A 20,082-nucleotide genomic window follows, 5' to 3' on the forward strand; every position below is an offset into this window, starting at 1 on the left:
GCAGTTAAGGCTTTTTAACTGCACTCCATGTGTTTTTATTTGTGTGGGGAAACCCAGGGAAATTCTTGTGTGTGGATACTGGGTGTGAAGACAATTGGGCTCCATCGTGACTCCCTTGTGTCCAACAACTGTCAATGCATGTGGTCTTGGGTGAAGAATTGGACCTGGAGTTCACAAGAGAAGTAATTATACGAATAATTATATAAATTCTTATATCTTTAAAGGACATGTATTGACACCAACTGGTACAAGAATGGAAATGATGGGATATTCTGCCATCAATCACCATGGTTACACATAGTAGTGGGGGTCTAGAGCTCATTGGTGGTGGAGATGGGAATTCATACTGGAGTTGATGGGTACTTGAATGAGCATTTGAAGAGCTATAAATTACAAGCTCTGGATCAGGAACTGAGAGGTGGGATTAGCCAAATGTTCGATTCTGGCTGGTGTTGAGGACTGAGTGACCTTCCTATGCTGAGAAATGTTGTGATGTGTGTGTAAGGTCAATGCCAGTGTCAATATCCACAGAATAGTTGAAAGGCATGGCATATACAAGTGGTATCACTTATTCAAATAAAAATCCAGTGATCTTTTGTGTGTGTGTGTGTGAACATGAGGTGAATACAACATTAGCTTTATTGCTATTTCTGTAAAATGTGGGACACATAAAACCAGTGGTGATTGCAGTATGAAATTGCTGAGGGATTAATCAAATTAGAGAATCATAAATATTTACACAGTCTCTTTGCCCTTTGTGTACATGGCAACCAAAAAATGATGAGGGTTTCTGCCTCCACTACCCTTTTCAGACTTTGTATTCCAGACCCCTGTTACGTATTAACTAAAGAAAAAGTTCTAACTCTGCCTGTAATCCTCATATCTTATGTCTGTCTTCACAATGGGAGACACAACAAGTGGAATCGCAGAAATTATACAGGACAAAATAATTTGGCCAGAAGTATCCATGCTAGTCAAAGAGCTTTCTCCCACCCAGCCTGTTGCCTTATAAGTTACAGCTGTTAAATTGCTGCCTTTTAAATGTGAAGAGAGTTTCCAGCATTTTCCACAAATAGTGGGGAATTGAGGGTTTGCTGAGAGCTTAGAAACAAAATTACTATAAAGAGAAAATACTGGAGAAATTAATAACACAAAAAGCTGACAAATAACCCTGAATCTAATTCCATCTGGATCTGTTTTCCTCATGCAGAGTGTGACGAACCGTTTGGAAGTCTCTACCCCAGGGGGCTGTGGAGGCTCAGTCATTCTGTTCACTCAGAACTGAAATACTGTCGATAGATTTCTGGACAGTGAGGAAATCGAGGGATGTGAGGAGTGTGCTAGAAAATGGTGCTGAGGTAGAAGTATCTGTTTTCTCTGGATGAAGAGCATGGAACTAAGGGGCACGGTCTCCAGATGAGGGGTCGGAGGTGGAGAAATGTCTTGGGTTCTGAATCTTTGGAATTCTCCATTGCAAGGGGCTGTGGATGTTGTGCTGCTATTCAAGAATAGGATCAAGTGTTGGGCATTGAGGGTATCAAAGGAAATGGGAAAAGAACAGGAACATGGATGAGCTGGTGCATGATCTGTGCTCTGATATTGAATTGCAGGCCACTCTCGAGGGGTCCATGTGGTCTATTCTGGTCTTCTACATTGAGCTGCCTTGCAACAGTCTGTTTCCAGGTGAAGCAGGAGGGCATGGAAGGCCCTAGAGAAATTGCTGAGGTCAAAGAAGAATTCTATTTTGGATGAAGTTAAAAGTTGTGAGATGGCAGAAATCTGGAATAGAAATGGCAGGCCACCTGGTGGGAAGCAATGTTGGTCTCTCGGGTGGAACCCTTCATTAGCCATTGCATTAACCCAACTAGGCTTGCACCACAGTCTTTTAATCTTGGACGTAGGAGAGGACTAGAGGGTTTCATATATAAGTCCCGCAAATGAGAAAAGATTGAGGCGTTCAGTGCCAGCAACCCGGGTTCAATCCTGATTTAGAACACTATTTGTGTGGAGTTTGAACGTTCTCCCTGTGACCACATGGGTTTCCTCTGAGTGCTCTGGTTTCTTCCCACATCCCAAAAATGTGCAGGTTGGTAGATTAATTGGCTGCTGTAAAGTGCTCCTAGTGTGTAGGTGACTGATAGAATCTGGGGAGAGTTGATGGGAATGTGGGGAGAATGTAGGTTGCTGGGGAAATTAGTATAAAGGGGATTGCTTGGTGAGCCAGCATAGACTTGATGCGCTGAAGTGGCCTCCTTTTACATTGTAAAGAAAAATGAAATAATATGAAACGCATATCGAGAGAGCAAGAAACAAAAATCAAAACAGGTGCAGATGCTGGAAACCTGAGGTAAAAACAGAAAGTTATGAAAATACTTAGCAGGTCAGGCAGCATCTATGAAAGGGAAGCACAGTTAAGGTTTCAGGTTGAAGACCTTTGTCAGAACAGGAGGTGATTTGTGAGGAGGAGGAAATCTGGAATGGTTTAGCTTAGGTACTTAATGACAGATAAAATCCACTGCAGCCACAATTGGTTACCAGGGTAAGTTACCAGGGTGGCAGCACGGTAGCATAGCAGTTAGTGTAATGCTATTACAGTGCCAGCGACCTGGGTTCAATTCCCACCACTGCCTGTAAGGAGTTCATACGTTCTCCCCGTGTCTGTGTGGGTTTCCTCCAGGTGCTCCAGTTTCCTCCCACATTCCAAAGACGTACGGGTTAGGAAGTTGTGGGCATGCTATGTTGGCGCCAGAAGAGTGGCGACACTTGCGGGCTGCCCCCCAGCACATTCTTAGCAATGCAAAAATATGTATTTCACTATGTGTTTCGATGTATATGTGACTAATAAATAAATACCTATAAATATCTTAATATCACAAAGTAGTTAGAAAGGGAGAGGGAGAAACTTATTGACGTGGAACATATCTGCATCAGTGACTTGTATAAGGAGTAGATCTTGCTGAGGGAGTATTAAGAGTAATTAGAAAGCTGGACCTTGAGTGCAGTAATTTCAAGGTTATTACCCAAAGCAGGTGGTAATTGGGATAGGGATCCAAATATAAGGCAAATAAAAGCACGGCTGAAACATTCTTACTACACTGGTGGTGATACTGAAACAGCTGACTAGGAGAGTCACTAATGAGACATAATTACAAAATAAGGGGCTGGTCATTTAAAACTGAGCTGTGTAGAAATTTCTTCTCTCAGTAGTAGTGATTCTCTGGAATTCTCTTCCCCCAGGGATGGTGGGGGCAGATCATTGGATATATTTAAAGAGGAACTAGAATAAATAGTTGAAAGATCGAGAAATTGAAGGCTGTAGGGAACTGTCACAGACGAGGAGTTGAGGCCAGCATAGATCAGCCATGATCACATTGAACAGTGATCAGCCGTGAGCACATTGAATGGTGGGCCAGGTTTGAGGGGCCCAGTGACCTACTCCTGCTCCAATTTCCTTGTGTTCTTGTGATTTGTGGGGATGGGTGGCACCTGAATCAGGCTGGGAACAAGGTCCTAGAATAATGAACTTAAAACCACTAAATACCAGGGAGGGGTAAAGGAAGTGAACTTGGGCAGAAATAAGAATAAAAGTAAAAATAGCCTGAAGATAAGAAAGGGCTGAGGATAAAGTCCAGGTTGTAAATGTTGTTAGAATTCAGTAGACTTGGCCGACAATATTTAAGGTAAGGGAATACCTAGCTAACAGAGGCTTTATCATTTGCTATTGGGTTTTAAATGATAAATCATTAACCAGGGTTCCAAATGAGATAAGTAAGAATTTAAAGGGATGAGGCTGAAATTTAACACAATATCATAGCAGTTCACTGCACAGGAGGAGGCCCATTGCATCCTTGCTGGCTGGAAACTGAAACAAGTTGGGTTACAGCCGCTTTCCAGATTGAGGTCTGTAGTGTTGCAGGTTATGACTTTGCGCTTGTTGAGAGATTTTTTTTAAATGTGCTGACTTTTTTTGCCTCCACTATTGTATTGGGTAATGTATTTGAGATCCCAAACACCCGCTTAGCAAAGCAAAATCCCCAACACTTGTTTTCTGCCAGTTTATCTGAAATCTATGTCTCTGAATTATAAGACTTGCTGCTGAAGGAAATGGGTCCTTCCAGTTGACCCCCTCTTAATTTTTTTTTTACTCTTGTATTAAATCTCCCACAGTCTCCTTTGTTCTTAAGTAAAAAGCCTGAACCTCATCTGTCTCTTGTCATAACTATAATTCCTCAGCTGTCAACTCTGTACCTTCACTAGTGCTATCATGTCCTTCCTGTGGTGTGGTGACCAGAGCTATATGCAGTATTTAAGCTATGGCCTAATTAGTGCTTTGTACAGTTTTGGTGTAGCCTCCTTGCTCTTGTCTTTATTAGCTGAGGCATAAAATGTAAATGTATGATCATGTAAATGCTTATTGATTTTTTTTGATGGGTTAAATTACAGATAGACATTGGGATCATGGCCAAGTAAGTAGCCGATACAATACCAAGCATTTATAATTCTTCAAAGACCAAGAGCTCTACTTGTGTAATTAAACAATCTCGGTCAACAAGTTGAGTGACTATAAATACTATGGAACTGAAGAAAGGACCTGCCCAGATCAAGAAAACTACAAGTCCCAAGGTCAGGGAGAAGTTAACAGAACAACAGAGAGATAGAAGAGAAATAGGGAGAGCCATGGAGAAAAGCCTTGCAAGTGACGATACTGAAAGATTGTATGTGTATTTTAAGAGAAAGAGGGTGTGGCTTAAACTTAATGTTAGGTCCCCTAAGGCATCTGATACTATAATTGTAAATAAGGAAATGGATTTCGTAGTAAATAATGACTTTGTATCATTTTAATAGTGGCAGAAAAAGGCATTAGAGATGCAGGCAAAAGTAAAACTAATTCAACAGGAGAAACTATTAGCTTTAAGTTTAAAAATTGGCTATTTTGAAATAAAGATTAACAAATTGAAATAAAAAATTGAAATAAAAATTAACAGATGACCAGGGTCGGTCTATTTTCAGCTCAAGTACAGGAACATAAGAAGATAGGAACAAAGGTAAGCCATTTAGACGCTCAATCCTGTTCTGTCATTCAATAGGATCGTGATTAACCCCCTTTTCCCCACGTCCCTTAATACCATTTGTTAACAAAAGACATAGGTTTAAAATTTAGTAATTTGGAAAGAGTATTCCAGCCTCGTTTCAGATTTCAAGTAGGTGTGCAAACAGCAAATACTTGCATCATGATCTTCCAAAACTCTCCTGATTCAGAAATTGACCCTTTGGATTGGGCAGCTGACAATATTTTAAAAGGGTTGGGAGAGAGAAACCCAGAAATTATAAACCTATTCATCTAACAGCTGTTATGCGAAAGTTACCATATCAGTTATTAGAGAAAGAGTGACTGAGCACTTTGAGCTGTTCAGAGAAAGTTGGTGTGGATTTTTAAAGGTCAAACCTAGCTAACTTGGTTGAGTTTTTGACAGTGTAGTTAAGGGCCATGTCTATGGATACTATTTATATGGACCCAGAGACGGACAGTAAGCTTTTGCACATAAAAATGTTACCAAAAATGAAAGACCATGGAATTGGAGCCAACATATTTCCATGAGACGGGAATTGGTTAGAAGGTAGAAACCATAGGGATAATAGAAATAGGCTTAAGTTAACAGGATATGACTAATGGGGACACCCTGGGATCTTCAACTTTTGAATATGTTTATAAATAACTTGGATGAATGGAAACCCATATCTAAATTTGCATTGGTACAAAATGAAGTGGCATCATAGAGAATCTTGCAAAGTGACATTGATGGATTGTGTAGGTAAAGTTGTGGCAGATAGGTTCAGTATAAGGAAATGCCAGGTTACCTACCATACTCTCAAGAATGATAGATGTCAGTATTTTCTGAATTCTGCAGATGAGCAGAGAGATTTAGCGTTCCTTGTATGGAAATCATTAAATGTAAATGGAAACACAGGAACGTAATGAAGCAAATATTGACATTGAGCTATAAAAGAGACATTAGGGTAAATGTTTTACTAGGAAGGCAAGCTTTAGGGGGATCTTGAAGGACAGAATTTAACAATTTCAGATAATCAGCTATTTTGGTCCTTGTATTTCACATTTCCCCTTCTCCTCTTCCAGCATTTCAGAATTCATTCATCTCCTTCTTAACCTCCTCTGGGCTTCCATACTGCCTGACCCGCTGAACAGTTCCAGCAAAAAAACAAACTACTGCAGGAACTCAGTGGGTCAGGCAACATCTGTAGCAGGAAATGGACAGTCGACGTTTCTGGTCAAGATCCTTCATGGCAAGCAAGGACTGCAGCCAGTTAAGTATTGTTCAGGAAAAGTTGAATGCTTAGAGTAGGTGCAATGCATGGCATGCTACAGTAGTTGTCTGGAGCAGTACCAAACACCCAACTCTGTTGGTTAAGGATTGGCTTGCAAGGATGTATTCAGTTTTCTCACAGATACTTCAATGTCATATGAGTCACTGTTGTCTACTTATGATGCTATCTTCAAAGATGCCTGCACAGGACTCACCAGATACATATTAAACCAGGTATCAAACCAATCTACTGCAGACCAAGGGCAGTTCCATATTGTTTGAAGACTCTGTTTGCACCATAGATGGGATCCAAGTTTTGCTCTACAATAGGTTATTCATCATATGCTTATGTCAGCTGGACCTGGGTGAGAAAAGTCAGAAGTACTTCATGAGCAATAGGGTTGTACTCCTGCATTAAATCTTCGCCAAAGATCTTCCACCCAAGTATGGATAAAATATTTCAAAGCAAAGGTATTTGTACAACTAAGATGATGTCAATATTACTGCAACTAATGCGTAGGATAACCTGTTGGTGCTTTGACCATCACTGTGTGAAATTGAATGGTGTAAGTGCACCTTTGTATGCCAAGAGTGGGTGTATTGCTGTCTGAAAGTAGATGTTACTGGTTGAAATCTATCAAAAAAAAGTGGTTGATGTTATCAAAAAGCTAGACTTCCAGAGAATGTTGCATTGCTTTTCTACTTTTTGGGAATGATTCAATATTATTCCATGTTCTTGCCTGACAAAGTGATACATTGCATAACAGCATTGCTACAACAACTTGGGAAGAATGAGAAATGAAGTTGGACTGCCAAGTAACAGCAAGTGTTGAGTGGTGAATCTCTACAGTTTTATTACAGCACAAAAGCCCTAAAGCTCAAATTATGGCAAAAGTGCTGTCACATCTTATGGAATTTGGACAATTGCATTTCCTTTGTGCACTCCCAACAAAAGTGAATGTAATTGTGCACTGATTGAGAATGAGTGCTAGCTATTATCTTTGGTGTGAAGAAATTCCTTCAGTTCCAACTGAGAAAACTCTTTGTTCTTATTCCACATCACAAATCATTGGAGACGTCTGGGTCCTGATGCAGCGGTTTGAGGAATGGCATCTTCCAGGATGCAAAGATGTCGTAATATGTTATACGATTAAATTTTGTTTATACGGTATATGCACCGGGCAATTGGTGACACTCTGCATGAACCATACACAGGCTGTCCCTGGGTAATGGACGGGTTCCATTTACAGAGTCCCTGGGATACAGGCGTCCTTAACTTGATTTTGTTGGTAAGTTGGAAAATACACAAAAATCACTCGATATGGTAACTGTACCTCTATGGTATTGTATTGAATGGCATGAAAAGCACACAAGGCTGATGAAGGAGAACAATTACTATAAGTGGAGAGAAAAAGAAAGCTAATTTTGCTCTCCTGAACAAATAAATATCAGACATTTGAGTTTAGTAATATATGGGAGCTTGTTTGTACGTAGAAGTGTCCATAAGTCGGGTGTTCGTAACCTGGGGGACAGCCTGTATGTAGCAAGATTAAAATTTTTGCACTACAGTTTGTAGACAAGGAATTCAAGGTCAAAGTTTGCTTAAGCAACTTTTTTTGATTTCTTTGGGATCTGGTCAGGTCAGGTCAGCATTTACCAACCGTCCCTAAATGCCCTTTAGAAGGTGTGGTGAGCTGGCCTCTGGAACTGCAGCCATCCTTCTAGTGAAGGTATTCCCGCGGTGTCATGGAGCAGGGAGTACCAGGATACCGTGATGAAGATAAGACTGAATGTCATATCCAGATGGTATGTAACCTGGGGAGGAATCTATAGGCGACAGTGTTCCTGTGTGCCAACTGCCATTGTTTGTCTTGGTGGTAGTGGTTGTCCTTTAGGAGGTTGCTATTGGGATAGTGCGCACTGCAGTCATTGTATACTGGTGGTGAAGGGAATTAATATTTAGGGTGGCTGGGGTGCTAGTCAAGTGGGCTGCTTTGTACTAGATGTTGTCAAGTTCATTGAAAGTTTTTGGACTTGCACTCATCCAGGCAAGTGGAAAGTATTCCATTATGCTCCTGACTGGGTCTGTAGGTGGTGGAAAAGTTTTGGGACATCAGGAGGTGAGTCACTCCGCAGGATGCCCAGTCTTTGACCTGCTTTTGTAGATACAGTTTTATATGGCTGGTCTAGTTGAGCTTCTAGTCAAAGGTGGCTCCCAGGATGTTGATGCTGGGAGACTTGGTAATGGTAACGCCTCTGAATATCAAGGGTAGGTGTTTCAGATCTCTCTTGCTGGAGATGGCCATTGCCTGGCACTTGGGAATACGTTATTTGCTATGTTTCCACCCATGCTTGAATGTTGTCTAGGTCTTGCTGCATGCAGCTATGGGCTGCTTCAGTTGCTGAGGAGATGGAACTGGAATTGAACATTGTGCAATCATTGGCAAACATCTCCACTTCTGATTTTCTGATGGAAGGAAGGTTGTTGATGAAGCAGCTGGAGATAGTCGTGCCCTGAGGAACTCTTACACTGATGTCCTTGGGTTAGGATGATTGATCTTGAACAACCACAACATCATTTTGCTGGCAGAATGTTTGGGCTGAACTTAACCGGATTGAATTTGTCCTGCTTTTTGTGAAAGGGACATCCCTAGATAATGTTCAGAATTGTCAGGCAAATTCCAGGTGTTGTAACTGAACTGGAAGAGCTGAGATAGAAATGCATCAAGTTCTGGAACACAGATCTTAAATACTACAGCTGGGATGTTGTCCAGACCCACAGCAGTTGCAGTACCCAGTGGTCTCTCAACTGTTTCTTGATATCATGTGGAATGAATTGAACTGGCTGAAGACTGACTTCTGTTGTGGTGGAAATCTCAGGAGGAAGCCAAGTTGAGTCATATTTTTGGTACTTTTTGAACATGGTTGCAAATGCTACAGCCTTTTCTTTGGTGCTGACTTGCTGGACTTTGCCATCATTGAGGATGGGAATGTTCTTGGAGTCTCCTCCTTCTGTTTAATTGTCCACCACAAGTCATGATGAGATGTGGTAGGACTACAGAACTTTAGTTTGATCCATTGGTTGTGAGATTGCTTAGCTTTATCGATTCCATGCTGCTTTCGTTGTTCAGCACACATCATCCTGCACCAGATTGGGAACTCATCATATTTTGGTGTGCCTGGTGCTGCTCCTGAGGTGCCTATTTGCGCTCCTCACTGAACCAGCGTCAGTCCCCTGGCCTAATGGTAATGGTGGAGTGAGGAATATGCTGACCCATGAGGTTATAGCTTGTAATAAGATAAGATTTCTTTATTAGTCACATGTACATTGAAACATACAGTGTAATGCATCTTTTGCGTTGAGTGTTCTGGGGGCAGCCCGCAAGTGTCGCCACGCTTCCGGTGCCAACGTAGCATGCCCACAACTTCCTAACCCATACGTCTTTGGAATGTGGGAGGAAACCGGAGCACCCGGAGGAAACCACGCAGACACGGGGAGAATGTGCAAACTCCTTACTGAGAGCGGCTGGAATTGAACCTGGGTCGCTGGCGCTGTAATAGCGTTATGCTAACTGCTACATTACCGTGCCTGCCATGTACATTTCTGCTGCAGATAATGGTTTTCAATGCCTGAATTGGAGCTGTCAGATCTCTTCCGAGATTACAAGAGACTGCAGATGCTGGAATCTGCAGCAACACACAAAACGCTGGAGGAACTCAGCAGGTCAGGCAGCATCTATGGAGGGAAATGGACACTTGATGTTTTAGGTCAAGACTCTTCATCAGTCCAAATGAAGGGTCTCAACTGGAAATGTCAACTGTCCATTTCCCTCTGTAAATGCTGCCTGACCTGCTGAGTTCCTCCAATGTTTTGTGTGTTGCTCTTCTGTGACTATCCCATTTAAAAGGTTTAAATGTCACATTACATAATGGAAGATGTCCTTCAGTGTGAAGACAGGACTTTACCTCCACAAGGACTGTGCAGAGGTCACTTTTACCAATGCTGCCATGGACAGACACATCTGCCACAGGTTTATCCCTCATGTTGGTTCACTCACCACCTACCACAGACCCAGTCTGACTGCTGTGGTGGTGCTAACAAGCCATTCTTGGGGATGAACAATGAAAACCCCACCCAGAGTGTATTCTGCTACACTGCTGTTTTTCAGCGCTTCTTCCAAATGCTGTTCAATATGGAGGAGCACTGATTCATTCTGCAAGGGAGGACAGTAGGTGGTAATCAAGAGCAGATTGTTCATATTTGACCTGATGCCATGAGATTTCATAGGGTCTGGCGTCAATGTTGAGAACTCTAAGGGCTACTCCTTCCTGCCTGAATCTCAGCACCTCTGGGGGCAGGTCAGCCTGCTAGTGGGACAACGCATACCCAGGGATTGTGATGGAGGAGTATGGGCCCTCAAATATGTCAGGCTGGTGCTTAACTGGTCTGTGTACCTCTCAATTTAGACACCAGTCCGCAGGTGTCCCTCAGGACTTTGCAAGGTTGATTGGACTGGAAGAGAGACTTTGCTGTGTTTGAATTCAGTGCCTAGGTCAATGCCAGGTGGTCCGTCCAGTGTAATTCCTTCTCTTTATAACTGGTATTGGTACAGGTATAACTGAGAGACTTGCTAAACCACAGAGGCCATTTACGAGTCAACCATGTAGGGTCGAACTGGTGTCAGATATAAGTTGGACAAGGTAAGAACATTAGTGACCAGATGGGGTTTTACCACAGTCTGGTAGTTTGCATGGTCGTCATTATTTTGGTGTTTTTAGTTCTAAATTCCAGATTGTTAACTGAATTTAAATTAGATGTAATAATTATGCCTTTCCCATTTTGGCTTCCTCTAGATTAAGGAGGTATAAATGGAACCAAGAGAACCAGGAAAAGATTAGGCAAAGAGATAATGTTTTGTGGTAATTCACAGCACAAATTAAGCTAAAAATGAAAACAAATTTTAGTGCAAGAATTAAAAGAATCGGTTAGATGAATGAGGCTGATGTGGATCCAAACAGTATGTGTAAATAAATTTGAAAGAAAATATTTTTTTATCAACATATGCAAAACACCAGCAAATGCAAACAATTTAAAACATTTTAAAACAAAATCCATGAAATGCATTATTGCATCATTCAATATCCAGATGAGAGTAACGTTAATATTTATCTTTCTGAATAGAGTCTGAGCTTGTGGTAATTTAGAGACCTATTTCTTCCCGTAGTGCACTCCAATAACAATACCCACCCCCCTTCCCACAGCACTTCCTGTTCTAGCAGAGGAGATGCGCTCTGAACTGCCATTCAGGGTCCAAAATACTTTCAGTGATGCACTTGTACTGCTTCCACTTTAGTGTACTGTGTTTGCTGCTCATGGTGAAGAGAGGACTAATTGTAGAACACCTCTAGTTAGTCCATCAGCATGCCCATTGCTTCTGGTCACTTTAATTCCCTGCCTTCCTTCCAGGCTCTTTCACAGCACGTCATAGAGTTATACAGCACAGAAATAGGCCCTTCGGGCCAGTGCTGACCAAGGTGTCTTCCTCAGCTAGTCCCATTTGCCTGCATTTGACCCATATCCCTCTAAAGGCAGGCACAGTAGTGTAGTGGTTAGCGTAACACTATTACAGCGCCAGCAACCTGGGTTCAATTCCAGCCATTGTCTGTAAGGAGTTTGTATGTTCTCCCCGTGTTTGTGTGGGTTTCCTCCAGGTGCTCCAGTTTCCTCCCACATTCCAAAGACGTACAGGTTAGGAAGTTGTGGTCATGCTATGTTGGCGCCAGAAGTGTGGCGACACTTGCGGGCTGCCCCCAGAACACTCTACGCAAAAGATGCATTTCACTGTGTGTTTCGATGTACATGTGACTAATAAAGAAATTTTATCTTATAAATCTTTCCTAACCATGTACCTGTCCAAATATCTTTTAAACGTTGTATTTGTACCCACCACTACCATTTCCCTCGGCAGCTCGTTCCATGTACGCACCACCCTCCGTGTGAAAAACATGCCTCTTGGGTCCTCTTTAAATCTTTCCCCTCTCACCTTTAATCTATGCCCTCTAGTTTTAGACTCCCCTGCCCTGGGAGAAGGACTGTGACCATCTCTTATCGATGCCCCTCATGATTTTATATAATGTCACTCCTCAGCCTCCTTCGATCCAGGGAAAACAGTCCCAGTCTATCTGGTCTCTCCCTATAAACTCAAGCCCTCCAGTCCTGGCAGCATTCTTGTAAATCTTTTCTGCACCCTTGCTAACTTAATCATATCATCTTCTGCCTAGGCAGATTACAACCTTCCAGACTAAATGCTGAGTATGATAGTTTCAGGAAAAAATGAATTTTCAGCATTTTCCATTTTTATTTTAAAATTTTCAATACAATGAAATTTATAGAATTTAATCTGAGATTTGATTGCAGGATGAAATCGGGTACAGTTAAAGGCACTATTCAGACATTGGTTCAAGATTACAAGAAGTTACATTTATCTGAAGAACAACTGAAATCCCCGAGTTGCAACTGAAAAGATTAGGCAAAGGGATGATGTTTCATGATAATTCACACCACAAGTCGAGCTAAAAATGAAAACAAAGTTTTAGTGTAAGAATAAAAATAATCAGTCAGACGAACGAGGCTGATGTGGATCCGACCAGTGTGCGTAAATAAATTTGAAAGAAAATATTTTTTTTATCAACGTATGCAAAACACCAGCAAATGCATTTTAAAACAATATCCATGAAATGCATTATTGCACCATTCAATACCCAGGTGAGAGTAATGTTAAATATCTATCTTTCTGTATAGAGTCTGAGTTTGTGGTAATTTAGACTTTTTTTTTGGATATAGTGAATCATTTTAGGAGCAGCATGTCCAATCATGGACGTTATCCAAGTGTCATCCCTCTGAAGCTAAGTGTAGTGTTGAGACCATGGAATATATGGAGAAGCTACAAGAAGCAGTGAAACCGTCAGACACCCATTCCCTTACTGGAATTGTGTTCTGCTTGTGATATTCTGGTGGTTGTCTGGCATGTAAGAATAGTGAAATGTAAAGAACAAGAGCCTAATATGAAACTTACCATTTCCTTTCACTGTTGCCAGGACTGGAGGGTATTAGCTATAAGGAGGGGTTGGACAAACTTGGATTGTTTTCTCTGGAGCATCGGAGGCTGAGGGGAGACCTGATAGAAGTATATAAAATTATGAGAGGCATAGAAAGGGTAGATAGTCTGTCTTTTTCCCGGAGCAGAGATGTTAAATACTAGCAGACATAGATTAAGATGAGAGGGGGAAAGTTTAAAGAGAACTTGTGGGGTGATCGGTGCCTGGAGCATGCTGCCAGGGGATGTGGTGGAAGCAGATGCAATTGCAACATTTAAGAGGCATTTAGACAGGTTCGTGAACAGGCAGGGAACAGAGATATGGACCATGTGCAGGTAGGTGGGATTAGTTTAAATTGGCATCATGGTTGGAACAGACATTGTGAGCCAAAGGGCCTATTCCTGTCCTGTTCTATGATTGGTAATTGGTTTACTATTGTCGCATGTACCAAGATACAGTGAAAAGCTTTTGTGTGCCATCCAGACAGATCATTCCATACGTAAGTACATCAAGGTAGTACGAAAGGGGGAGAAAAAACAATGCAAAATATAGTGTTATAGTTCTAGAGTGCAGTGCAGGTAGACCAAATCATCTAGACCAAGTACTTAAATGTGGAAAGGTTTGGAGGGTGAAAGTCTGAAAATGGTGAAATAAATATTGCCTGTGGATATTGCGGAGCCCTCTCTAAACCATGCAGCCTTCACTTCTCTTTTTCAGTGAGTCCAATTGTTTGCTTCAGAACCTTAATGTTTTGCTTGTCCACAGACCAAACATACACATGAGCCTCTCTCTCACTGTCTGATTCTGTCAACACAACCACCTATTCTGTTTTCCCTCAGATACTAAAGTGCATCCATGCCCTTCACCTCTACCACTTCACGTGGTTGGAAGTCCTCCCTTACTGGATAAATATATTTCTTAAAATAAAAATTATAGGTCCAGCCCGGCTTATGAACACCCAACTTGTGTACAGACCGTACATACAAACGAGCGTTTGGGAGATTGGCGGCTGCTGCAGGCCTGCAGGCATCTTCTGCCAGGTGGGAACTCTGTTCGCAGCCGCATTTCCGACTTGCGAATTGTTCAGGTTACGAACAGTTCACAGGAACGGAACCCTGCGTAACCTGTGGATGATCAGTAATTCTTTTTCATTTCTTAGTGGTTGCCATTTTTATGTTTCCTGATTTTGGACACTCCCTTAAGTCATCTGTTGTATCAACCCCATTGTAATTTTAAAGACTTATATTGAAGTCCCCTAGGCTAGTAAAAAGAACTCATTCTGTTCAGTTTTCCCGGTACTTTTATCTTCTCACTCTAGTATGTGTCTATTAATCCAATGAATGTGATGAATGAGTATAGAGAACAATAAATTAATTTAAAACAAAATCAGAAAACTGCAGGTGTTGGGAAAAACTCAGCAGGTCAGGGAGCATCTGTGGCAAGAGAAACCGAGGCTGAAACATCGACTTGTTTCTCATTCTACAGATTCTGCCTGACCTGAGTTTTTCCAGCATTATCTGTTTTCATAATAAATTGATAAAGATACTGTTTCATTGCTGAAGTAAAACAGAAAATGCTGTAAATATTCAGCAAGTAAAACAGAATCCATCCTTGCCTTTCATTGCAGTGTATTTATATTTCAATAACAAACATGTCTGCGTGGAGAATGGAGTGGATCAAACAAGATTCAGGTGCTTGGGTACTTCTAGAGTCTGAGATGAATAGTCAGATCAGAAGCAGTTATTACTGTAGTTACAGAGATGAGCTTGCAATGATAACAATTCTAACTTTTTTTAAAAAGGAAAAATAGTAATTTTCAGTATAATAAAGATACATTACAAGATAAATTTTAGTGGAATAGGCCAGGAGTGGCCACATCTACTGGTCTTTGGAACGCATGCAAAAATATTCAGTAGTTCAAAAGATATGACACAGGCTTAGCTCTTACAAAATCTCTTCTATTGTTATAATCTACCTTTCCAAAATTTATAGAAAAACTAAAGACACAGTTTCCATTATCATCAGCACCTCCTCGGCCTTGTCTTCACCGCCTCGCCCTCACCCCCTCACTCCTTCTCACCCCCTTTTCCCTCTCCCCTCAGTTCTTCCCCCCCCCCCGCCTCACCATCCCCTCCTCCTCTTCACCCTATAACTTCCTTCCACCCTGATGGATTTTGTCAAGAGTGAGACACAAGATCCCTGCTGGCAGGTGCATAGTTTATGGGGTGTGTGCACGTTTACACTGGGCTTCTGTGTGACCCCACACACAGACCCGAGCTTCTCAATGCCATCCCAAATGTTGTTTCTCCACTTTGAACAGTCAGGGCTGGAAATCTTCAATAAAAATGGTAAAAAAAAATGGAAACATTCAGCTGCTCAGGCCGTGCCGTGGAAAGTGAGACAGCATTTCCAATCTGAGATCCTTTGTCAGAATGGTTCAGACCCTCTGTTTCGATGAAGGGTCTCAGACTGAAACATTAGCTCTTCTTCTCTTTCCACAGGCTGTGCCTGACCTGCTGAAGGTTGCCAGCATTTTATGTTCTTATCACATGTCTTGAGTGCAGTCTGACTTTGGCCATTGTAGTGCTGAATGTTACGTACAGTGTGTGTTTTATGGACAGGCAGGCAGACATTGAACCCCCACATCTGCCAAAGTTAGTCAGAGTGCTTAAGGGTATGTTTGCTTGAATTTCTGAGAGCCATACTTCAACTGTACAAGAGCCAAGTGTGGTTTGTGAACTGTGGTTTGCCCTTTGTGGCCCCCTGTCCACTCCACCCCTCCCAGTTAAGTGCAATGGTTCACACTATTCTTGCCCAAATCTAATAATCTCAGCAGAATACTGTCAAGAATAATGTTGGAATGGCTATGGTCACGATACTAACACGAGTTACTCGTATACTAAATAGCAACTTTGCAAAGCAGCTCTGAAGAGTGAACACTTCAGTTCCAAAATGTGGCCACCTTAAGGCAAGAGAACCAGCAGGACAATTAGTATGTCTGTACTTTTAGCTTATTGTCATTTATATTAGTTATTTGTGAAATCAACACTTGCACTTGTGGCTTAAATTATGAAAACAGAGACGATCAGAACTGCATTAGAATTAAAGAAACCAATGCAAGTTAGTGAATCCAGATATTAAGGACATGATCTTTACAGATTCAAATGATTACAGTACATATGGTGCATAATATCTATCAGCTCAGTTCCAGCCTACGTTAGTCTAACAGTAATCTTAGAACGTCTCTGATTAGATCGGGACAAGAATTACATAAAGCTGGAAGCTTATTGAGTTATGTTAAACTGCAGAGTGCTGGCTGGGATGTTTAATCTGTTGTTCATGTAGTATTGTCAAATTGGGCTAAATTTCTTCCACGCTGCTCTCCCAAACTAAACTCCTCTCCACACCCTTCCCACAGTTTTTGAGGAGGTTTTTGTTCACCAAAGCAGGATCGGGGAAACATGAGGAAAAAGTGGGAAAAGAATTTCCAAGGGCAGAGATATTGCTGCTGCACAAGCGGCCATGGATAGCGGTTGAGAAGGACCGTGGATTGTTGCGGGGGCAGTGTACTTTAGATCAGATCTAGACTGGGTAAGGCTGTAGTAAGACACAGGAGCCTGGAGAAGATGCTCAGACCATGTGGAAGAGAACAATGTGGTTGGTGTCAGAGCTGTGGGGCACCGACATGCCAAGGATGATGCAGTAGAGAAAATCATTTATCCCGTTGCCTGAGCATGATCTTTGTAATGTGGTTATCCACACACCCATGCCTGTTCCCTGTAGCCCTGTGAATGTTTCTAATTGATCTATTTATCCAATGCCTTTTATAAAAGTTACTGCTGAATCAGTTTCCTCAACTTTTTTGGGCAAAGTATTTGAGTTCATAGAAACTCACTGAACTTTTTTAAAAAAATGTTTTCCTCATGTTCTCATGTTTGGTTTTTAAGCAAGTTTGCTTGAATATTTGCCTTGTGGTTACTGAACATCTTTTCACTGGAAACAGATTAGAACATAGAACATAGAACACAGAACACAGAACAGTACAGCACAGGAACAGGCCCTTCTGCCGACGATGTGCTGAACCAGTTAAGCTAATTCCTTCTGTCTGCACATGGTCCATATCCCTCCATTCCCTGCATGTCCATGTGCCCAAGAGCCTTTTAAATACCTCTATTATATCTGCTTCCACCACCACCTCTGACTGCACATTCGAGGCACCCACCACTCTCTGTGTAAAGACAAAAACTTACCCCGCATATCTCCTTTGAACTTGCCCCCTCTCACCTTCAATGCATGCCCTCTAATATTAGACATATTGACCCAGGGGAAAAAGATACCAGTTGTCTATCTATGCCTCTCATAATTTTATAAACTTCTATCAGATTTCCCCTAAGCCTCCACTGCTCAGCTTCTCCTTATTAACTATCAAAACCCTTCCTAATTTTGAACACACCAGAAAATTGGATTAGGAGTAGGCCACTCAGTCTCTCAAGCCTGCCCCACCATTCAATACGATTGTGGCTGATCTGCTCCAGGCCTCAACTCTTCCTGTGTGCCACCTCTTTCAAATTTCCCTTAAGCAGTTCTCTGAAGGGAACTATTATAATTTATCTAGTCTCCACATTACTGATGACCCTCATCCCCAGTACCATTTTAGTAAATCTAAGCCATCCTTTGACATCATTCCTGAAGTATGATGCCCAGAATTAGGACAACTAAGAGGGCATCTGAGAAGCCATGTCTTGAGGTAATAGAATCACACATAGATATCTTGGAGACAAAGTTGGGAATGGATTTGGAAGTGGTCACTGCTACAGGCGTGAAAGGAAGCCATTCCAATAACTGGGCAAATGCATTGGAGAAATCAGTGTTTGGTATCCCAACAGAATGACAAAGTCCCTTGCTTCTTATTGGCTTGTTGTGTTAACCATGGAAACAGTGTTTAAAATCCCAATCCAGTTCCATTTCCTAATAGACTATGTTTAGTGACAATACTATTCCTAGTCGGGATGGAACAATCAATGGATCATCTCTGGGAACTGCACTACTGTGGATAGATTTAAATGCCCACAGTCTGTATATACTGTAACTACCCATCATATTCCATTTTTTTTCTCTGTAGAAATTACCCTACTTTTATTGGGACAAGCTGCTATAGTATCCGTATTGTTTCCTCTAACCCTTTAAACAGATACTTTTTCCTCAGTAAATTGACTTCCTTGCTGCACTAATCAACTGCTTGTTGTGAGCCCAGTGTGGTCACATACACTGCCCCACCTCCAACACACTGGGTGACTCTGTCATCAACAGATACGCTAACCTTAAGTGGTCTTTGAATTATTTTCATTCCGTGTGTTGCATCCAAATTGGTGTGTGTATTTGACGTTTATAGAAGCTTGTGTGCTTTAAATTAGCAATGCATTCAGCGGGGTTTATTTTATGCCACTCAAACGTTCATTTTTCAAATGTGTGAAGGCCTCTTTAAATGTGACACCTTGACTGTAAACTTTGAAACCTGTTTGAAGTGGTGTGCTGAGGATGTTTGATGTGGCCACATTACCCTGCTGGCTTTCCTCCCACTCCGATTAGATCAGATTTGGTGCTTTTGCAGTTGTCTGACTGTTATGCTCTCACTACATTTAAAGTTGGTCAACGCAATCGACACTTTTCTTCGCTTATTACACTTTCCTTTTCACTGTTCAATCCATCTTAGAACCCATCTGTGGTCCTAATCTCTCCCTCCCTCTGTCCCACCCTGCTCTGCCCTGCACTGCTGTAGGGGTGAACCCACTCCTCATTACACTTCACAAAGACAGAGTTTGCTGCAGTGCAGATGTTCAAACTGGTGAAAGAAACATGAACACTGAGACACAGGATTTATTTTCCAGGAGGTGATGTGGAGATGCTCTTGCACACATGCATGTCCTCCATTTTTGGAGTTGGGTGTAAATCCATGTATTTTTTTCTAATTAAATATCATTGGATATCTCACAATCTTCACACTCACAGAAAGCTCAAATAAATCTAGTTAATGCTCTACGGGGCACTAGTGAGGCCTCATTTGGAATATTGTGCGCAGTTTTGGGCCCCACATCTTAGGAAGGATGTGTTGACGTTGGAGAGGGTTCAGAGGAGATTTACGAGGATGATTCCAGGAATGAAAGGGCTTATGTATGAGGAGCGTTTGTCGGCTCTTGGACTGTACTCACTGGAGTACAGAAGAATGAGAGGGGACCTCATAGCGACATTTAAAATATTGATAGGAAAGGACAGAGTAAATGTGGCTAGGCTGTTTCCCTTGGTGGGTGAGTCCAGGACCAGAGGGCACAATCTTAGAATTAGAGGGTACAGTTTCAAGACAGAGATGAGGAAAAATTTCTTTAGCCAGAGGGTGGTGAATTTGTGGAACTCCTTGCCACGTACAGCAGTGGAGGCCAGATCAGTGGGGGCGTTCAAGGAGGAGATAGATAGATATCTAAATAGTCAGGATATCAAGGGATATGGGGATAAGGCCGGTAATTGGGATTAGAATAGTTTTTTTTTCTTCTTCTTCCCCCATTCCCCATTTCTCATTTCTATTTCCCTTTCCTTGGAGCAGACTCGATGGGCCAAATGGCCTGCTTCTGCTCCCTTGTCTTGATAACAAAGAACATTTTTCTCA

General features: G+C 41.8%; 1 long non-coding RNA gene across 1 annotated transcript in view; it reads left to right on the forward strand.

Moving 5' to 3' along the window:
* Positions 1-20,082, forward strand: part of LOC127585567 (uncharacterized) — a 33,455-nt gene that overhangs the window by 477 nt on the left and 12,896 nt on the right. The gene's annotated exons all lie outside the window — the stretch shown is intronic.

This window comes from Pristis pectinata, chromosome 33 (assembly GCF_009764475.1).
Source record: "Pristis pectinata isolate sPriPec2 chromosome 33, sPriPec2.1.pri, whole genome shotgun sequence".
In the NCBI taxonomy this organism is placed as follows: Eukaryota; Metazoa; Chordata; class Chondrichthyes; order Rhinopristiformes; family Pristidae; genus Pristis; species Pristis pectinata.